Source organism: Portunus trituberculatus, unplaced genomic scaffold, assembly GCF_017591435.1.
Source record: "Portunus trituberculatus isolate SZX2019 unplaced genomic scaffold, ASM1759143v1 PGA_scaffold_523__9_contigs__length_663829, whole genome shotgun sequence".
Lineage (NCBI taxonomy): Eukaryota > Metazoa > Arthropoda > Malacostraca > Decapoda > Portunidae > Portunus > Portunus trituberculatus.
In genome coordinates this window covers 212,551-220,050 of record NW_025541692.1, presented here as the reverse complement: position 1 = coordinate 220,050, position 7,500 = coordinate 212,551, and the positions used below count along the sequence as shown (strand labels likewise).

The following is a 7,500-nucleotide window of genomic DNA, read 5'->3' as shown; positions in this document are numbered from 1 at the left end:
GGGAATCAAGTGTTTAATGTAGTCACCGCCTAGTTGATGTATTGCTTTGTGCCACAGTGTTGTATCATTAAAAGTGTTTCCTTGTATTGTGTTTCATTGAGGCACTGTGAAGGGGCAGGCAGGGCTGGTGGGCCAGAGAGAGAGAGAGAGAGAGAGAGAGAGAGAGAGAGAGAGAGAGAGAGAGAGAGAGAGAGAGAGAGAGAGGGAGAGAGAGATGTCCCGGAGAAATGGATGTAAGATGAAGAGGTAGTAGGTATTTTTTTTTTACTATGCAGGAGAAAAGTGGCCAAGGGAAAAAAAAAAACACTGGGTTGACAGTTCCCTTAAAGATCACAAGAGTTATTCAGAATTGAGGAACAAATGTCTTAAAAAAGTCAAGTCGCAGGAAGATAGAAATACAGGGGAGTTCCAGTTTACCTGATAAAAGTATGAAAGCTTGAAAATACTGGTTAACTCTTGTGTTAGACAGTTGAACAGAATAGGGATGAGAGGAAGAAGAAAGCCTTGTGCAGCGAGGCCGCGGGAGGAGGGGAACCATGCAGTTAGCAAAATCAGTAAAACAGTTAGCATGAAAACAGCGATAAAAGATAGAAAGAGATGCAACATTTGTTTGGGGGGGGGTGAAAAACTGGCGGAGACACTAAGGAACGCCTTACTTCATAGAAGCTGTTTTAGCAAGAGATGAGATGTGAAGTTTCCAGTTAAGATAATGAGTGTGGAAGAGTTATACAGTTGAGTGTCACTGAAGAAGAGGGGATAGTTGTCTGGAAGGTTGTGTCGAGTTGATAGATGGAGGAATTGAGTTTTTGACTCATTGAAAACTACTAAGTTTTCTATGTCGCAATCAGAAGTCTTAGAAAGATCAGAAGTCAGGCAATCTGTGGCGTCCCGGCGTGATCTGATGACTTTCTGAAGTGTTGGTCGTCTCTGAAAGGACGTGGTATCATCAGTGTAGGAGTGGACAGGACAACATGATTGGTTAACAGTAGGATAGTTGTCTTTAGAGGGCAGGCTGTGACTACCCCATTGAGTTGTGAAACACAAAGGAAAACGTTCAGCAAGATCACAACTAGCTTTAATGGACAGTTCATAGCACCTGAACTAGTGCTATTGGACCTCACTGGGACTAAATCATCGTTTGGGTAGGTGTCTACTACCTCCTCCTTACCAGGAGGTAGTAGACAAAGAATCTGCCCTTTATAGATTATGTAGTGTGCTTTTATTCAAGTGACCACATCGCCAGGCCTCTGAAAGACTAGCTAATCACTCTGGTTTGCAAAGTTGTTAGTACACGCTTGTTTCTTAATGTAACAACCAGCAGGCAGGCATAACCACTGTGTCTGCCTGTCTCTTTCCTTCCATCTAATAAAAAGACAAAGAATCGGCCCTGAAGGGTTACTTGTATTCAACTGACGACATCACGAGCCCTGGAACACGAGCCACTCATTTCTCTAAATACAGCAAACTTCAAGCAACGATCGGGTGGTCATGTAATGTTTACTAAGTGTCAGAACAGGGCAGTGTTTAGTTTAGTGCACCCTTCAGTTCTGCGATATGCAATGATTGACACCATTCATATACATGTAACTCCTATATGATGTGTCTCCAAGTAATATTTGCTTATAGATGTGTGTGTGTGTGTGTGTGTGTGTGTAGCTATAATGCTATTGCTCTCCTCTCCCTGCCTTGCTGACTCTCCTCCTCCTCCTCCTCCTCCTCATGTGTGTTACTACCGTGACATCGATGTTTTTCCTTCAGTGTACACAACCGTTTCCTTTCCCGGGCCTAACAAAGCACGGTGTCGTCAAACACACACACGAAATAACAGACAAATACCTCACCGAGAAGAATTAAAAGTCCTCCAGCTGATGTCCGTGTTACAGAGCGGAACAAACACCTTCATTAAGACACTGTGCCCTACCTTTGCAATAGCAGCCTTTGTATATTGAATGAAGACATAAATAAAGGCATCACAGTGTGGGTATGTAATGTAATGTAGCATATGTATTCCCTGTACCTCTGATTATCGTACGCCTGGCAACCCTACGTAAGTGTAAGATTCAAATTGTGCTTCGCAGCAAGATCGTGTCACCCTACTGCGCATGCGCCACCCAGGGAAAAATATCGTACTCACCGGCAGTATGCCTCAAATAACCATGGAGAGCAGAGCGCTTGGATGTGTAGCCTTTAGAGGGAGGTCTGTATCTCTCTCTCTCTCTCTCTCTCTCTCTCTCTCTCTCTCTCTCTCTCTCTCTCTCTCTCTCTCTCTCTCTCTCTCTCTCTCTCTGTTTACATCCGTTTTCTCTGATGATGCCCGTTCTCTTCATAATAAAGCGAGCCAAAAAAAAAAGCATTTTCATCCTATATTTTCTCTTGGTCTCTCTCCAGGGGCGTTTCTTGGGACTGAAAACATTGGTGGGCTAAGCCCAGACCTTTATAGGTCTAGGCATCATTGAATGAAGTTCTTGCTGATGGTCAGCTTTCAAGTACCTTGTCCAAGGAAATCATGGACCACTTGTCTCAGCTAGATGATGAATTTCGCCGTTACTTTCCTGACTTGAGCCCTCAGCATGCAGGATTAGCAAAAAATCCTTTCTTATGTCAGGTTGATGATGTGTTAGAAGACGCACAAGAAGAGTTCATTGAGCTTCTCCATGATTCAACAGCCAAGAATGTGTTCCAGTCAAACTCCTTGTCTAGCTTCTGGTGTTCAATGATGGAATCATATCCAAAAATAAGTGATCTGGCAGTTCGAGTTCTTTTGCCTTTTGCTTCAACCTACCTGTGCGAAAGTGGGTTTTCTTCATTACTTGCAATAAAAACAAAATCAAGGAACAAGCTGTCTGTGGAAGATGACTTGAGGTGTGCACTGGCTGCCACTGAGCCAAGGATTCATGAGCTGGTTGCTCAAAACAACCACAAAAGTCCCATTGAGAAATATAAAGTGATTACTTCTCTCAGGTGTCGTATGTTATTTAAGTTTTGCTCAATGTTCAGTGTTGCTAACTTTTAACTACTGTGAAGAATAATTATTGGTTGTTTCTAGTTAAGTAGTTGAGACTTAGTCGCTGTTTCCTAACATATCAAGTTACCTTTATTCTTGCCTTGTGTGTGTTAAAATTTTGTTGATGCCTTGTGTGTGTTAAAATTTGTCGAAGCATTTGAGATGGAGCTCAATGTGGAAGAATTCATTTGCAAGCCTTCTGTTGAGTTGTTGCAGAGAAGGAAAATACGTAAAGCAGAGTGGATAGAACTAGCTAGTCACTATGGAGTGGTTATCAAGTCATATTGGAAGAAACTAGAAGTGAAAAATGCCGTGATACGGAAGCTAGTTGACTGTGAAGTGCTTCATGATAGTGCTTTAGCTTTGTGTGAGGCTGAGGAAGGTTCCGATGATAAGGCTGTCCGGCTTCTCGAGTTGGAAGTGGAGAGAGAGCGGCTTAGAGATAAAGAGAAGGAAAGAGAATTTCAGCTGACGCTTCTCGAGAAGGCGGCTCAATTAGGTGTTGGCGCTGATGATCAGAGAGAACAATGCTTTGACTTGTGTAAAAATGTAAAATTGGTACCTTTCTTTGATGAAAAGGATCCAGATGAATTCTTTCAACAATTTGAGACCATTGCAAATTCTTTAAAGTGGCCTATTGGTTATTGGCCATTGTTAATTCAGACGGCCCTGAAAGGTAAAGGTCACTCTACTTATTTGTCATTATCAGTTTCTCAGCGATCTGATTACACCGCAGTTAAAACAGCCATTCTAAATTGTTATGAATTAACTGCCCTGACTCATAGATTGAAGTTTAGGAACTCTATGAAAGAACACAGCCAGACTTTCATTGAATATGCTCATTTGGTGAGAAAACTCAGAGATAGATGGATATCTGCCAGTAAAGTAAGTACATTTAAAGAGTTACTTGAATTAATTGCATTTGAGCAATACTTAAGAGGAGTAAGTCCTGAAATCCGCACCTATTTATGTGAGAAAGAAGTAACAGAGCTTGATAGAGCTGCATTTCTAGCTGAAGATTTTAGTTTGATTCATTTTCCTAAGAGAAGTCAGTATTCTGCCAAACCAGTCCCATCTGCTCCTCAAGGTAAATCAGTAACTGGACAGGTGAACAGTATTTTCAGTAACCCTGTTAGACCTGAGACAAGGTTCAGTGGTTCACAATCTGCCCAAAAGAGTAATACTATGCAGTGGAGTAAATCAGCTTGTTTCTATTGCAAGAAACCAGGGCATATGATTGCCGACTGTGGTAAAAGGCTACACAATCTTCAGTATAAGAGTAATCCGAGGCCAAATGTAAACTTGTCTTTTTCCCAGACAGATAGTTTTGATCCGTCAAGTGTTCAAAGTGAACCAGTGTGTAAGGATCCTCAGTTGTGTTTCAAACCATTTACATTTGGTGGATTCATATCTCAAACTGAAGAGAGTGAAGCAGTACCAGTCCAGATTATGAGAGATACTGGAGCATCACATAGTATAGTTGTAAAGGGGTCTGTGCCTTTCTTAAATGAAATGTATACTGGTGAAAGTGTTGTGATGAAAGGATTAGGTGGAGCTATTACTGTCCCCTTGTGTCGTCTGTATCTGAAATCAGACCTTGTTTCCCAGCCAGTAGTGGTAGGGGTACAGGAATCTTTGCCAGTTGATGGTGTATCATTTTTATTAGGAAATGATATTGCTGGTAGTCTTGTTGTTCCAGATCCTGTTGTAACTAATCAACCCCTAAGCACAAGTCCAACTGCTGATGTTGAAAGACTGTATCCTGATCTTTACCCTCCTGTGCTGTCACTCGTAGTCAAGCTAGACGTGAGTTGTCTAATCACCCTCCCATGAATACCGAAAGTTCTAACGAGTGGGGCCTAAATGATTTGTTTTCTGAAATTGAGTCTCATGATGAAGAACCATATGATTCCAGACAAGTGGAGCCAAAGGTACCTACAGAGAAGCAGGACATGAACCATGTCCCTGTTACCCGGGAGATGTTGATCAATGCCCAACAGAATGATTCTAAGCTAGTTTCTTTCATGTCCAGAGCTGTTGATGTAGAGGAGATTGCAGACACACCTGTATGCTTTTATGTCAAGTCGGGCATACTCATGCGTAAGTTCCGACCGCCGGAAGTTCCTGCTAGTGAGACGTGGAGGGAAGTTCACCAGATTGTTGTACCCACTTGTTATAAAGGTAATGTGCTTGAGCTAGCCCATGACCACATAGGAGGACATCTGGGGGTTAAGAAAACCTCAGACAGAATCCTTAGGTATTTCTATTGGCCAGGTATAACTTCTGATGTTGCAGAATATTGTAGATCTTGCCATACTTGTCAGCTCTCCTAATCAAGGCATTAAACCTGCTCCACTTCACCCTATTCCTGTAATGGATGAACCTTTTGCTAAGGTAATCATTGATGATGTGGGACCTCTACCCAAAACTAGGAGTGGTAATGAGTATTTATTAACGATTATGTGTACAACAACAAGGTATCCAGAAGCTATTCCTTTGAGACGTATAACGTCAAAATCAATCATACCTGTATTGACCAGATTTTTCACTCAGTTTGGTTTGCCTCAGATAATCCAGTCAGACCAGGGTAGTAACTTTACTTCAGGTATTTTTCAGCAAGTCATGGCTACCTTGGGTATAAAACAGTATTTAGCTTCTGCATACCAGCCGGAAAGTCAAGGTGCCCTTGAGCGGTTTCACCAGACTCTCAAGAGCATGCTGACTAAGTTTTGTGTAGAAAATACATGTGACTGGGATGAAGGTATTCCTTATGTATTGTATGCTATCAGAAGTGTGAAACAAGAGAGTCTTGGACATTCACCTTATGAGTTGTTATTTGGAAGAGATATCAGAGGCCATTGAAACTGTTACAAGAAAGTTGGTTAGATGAACATGATTCAGTTATTCTTAGTGAATATGTAGTGAAAATGAAGAACAGACTAAAAAATGCTCATGAACTAGCTAAAGAAAATTTGTTAGAAGCTCAGGCAGAAATGAAGAGACAATATGACAAAGATACAGTACCTAGGTCATTTCAACCAGGAGATAAAGTTTTATTGTTTCTGCCATTAAGAGGTTTCCTCCATGCCAAGTACCAAGGACCATTTGAAGTTCTCAGTAAAGAGAGTGACGTAAATTATGTCATTGCTACACCTGGTAGGAGGAAGGAGAAAAGATTAGTTCATGTAAATCTTCTAAAGGAATATTACCCAAGGAATGATGCAGCCTTAGTGTGTGTCAAACAAGATCTTAATAGTACGGAGAAATGGAAGGACCAAGATGACAGTGATGATTTTATGAAGGGAAAAGAAGTCAAACTAAAGAATTCTGATATACTTAATGATCCTTGCATTAAGACCCATCATTTACTTCAGGAACAGCGGACACAAGTGCATGAGCTGCTGGAAGAATTTCGAGAGAATTTTGCAGATGTACCCAGACCCAGTCCTGTTGTGCTGTATGAGGTTGGTTTGGTAGAAAGGTGCTGCTCCTGTCAAGCAGTTGCCCTACCGTGTGTCCCCTGACAAGCGGCAGATCCTGAAAGACGAGGTTCAGTTCCTGCTCCAGCATGGACTAGCCGAGCCAAGCAACAGTGAGTGGGCCTCTCCGTGCGTGCTCGTTCCCAAGCCGGACGGGAGTTTCCGCTTGTGTACCAACTACCGGCAGGTAAACCAGCTCACCCGTGCTGACAGTTTCCCACTACCTCGCATCGACGACATCATAGATTCGGTAGGAAATGCTGCTTACATCACCAAGCTGGATCTTCTAAAGGGTTATTACCAAATACCCCTGTCAGAGGAGGCTAAGAAGATATCTGCCTTTGTGACTCCTGATGGCCTCTATCAGTACACCGTCCTTCCCTTTGGGATGCGAAATGCCTTAGCTGTCTTCCAGAGGCTTATGTCAGTAGTTATCACAGGACTTGAAGGGGTGAGTGTGTACCTGGATGATCTGGTGGTATACTCCTCTTCCTGGCCTCAACATCTTGCTACACTGAAGGCTCTCTTTCAACGTTTATCAGACGCCAAACTCACAGTAAACCTAATGAAGAGTGAGTTTGCGCCAGACGGCGTGGCGATGGGCTCACCACTCGGACCCACCTTCGCTAACATCTTCCTTTGTTACCACGAACGAAACTGGCTCGATGATTGTCCTATCGCTTTCAAACCTATGTCATATATACGATATGTTGATGATACGTTGGTGTTTTTTAAGGAAGCATCACATGCAGACCATTTCCTACATTACCTTAACTCACAACATGACAATATCAAGTTCACTATGGAATCTGAAATAGACTCACAAATCCCCTTCCTTGACCTAAACATCACAAAAATCAATGGTAGACTTTCCACCTCTATTTATCAAACCCACATTTTCTGGCCTCGGTATTAGTTTTTCAGCTTTTGCAGTTTCCGGTTCAAAATCAATTCAGTCCGTACCCTCTTACACCGTGCCTTTGCTCTGTCTTCTTCTTACCTAAATTTCCATAATGA

General features: G+C 42.3%; 1 protein-coding gene across 2 annotated transcripts in view; it reads left to right on the top strand.

Annotated features, from left to right (window-relative positions):
• Window positions 1–7,500, top strand: part of LOC123500962 — a 112,564-nt gene that overhangs the window by 58,322 nt on the left and 46,742 nt on the right. Inside the window, exon 6 of one of the 2 annotated variants that reach the window (XM_045249513.1) lies at window positions 1–84. This exon is cut by the window's left edge and continues 997 nt beyond it. The exons of the other annotated variant lie outside the window; for it this stretch is intronic. The gene's annotated coding sequence lies outside the window, so the exon portion shown is untranslated. Of the gene's footprint in view, window positions 85–7,500 lie in introns of those variants that run through there. 2 annotated transcript variants of the gene reach the window in all.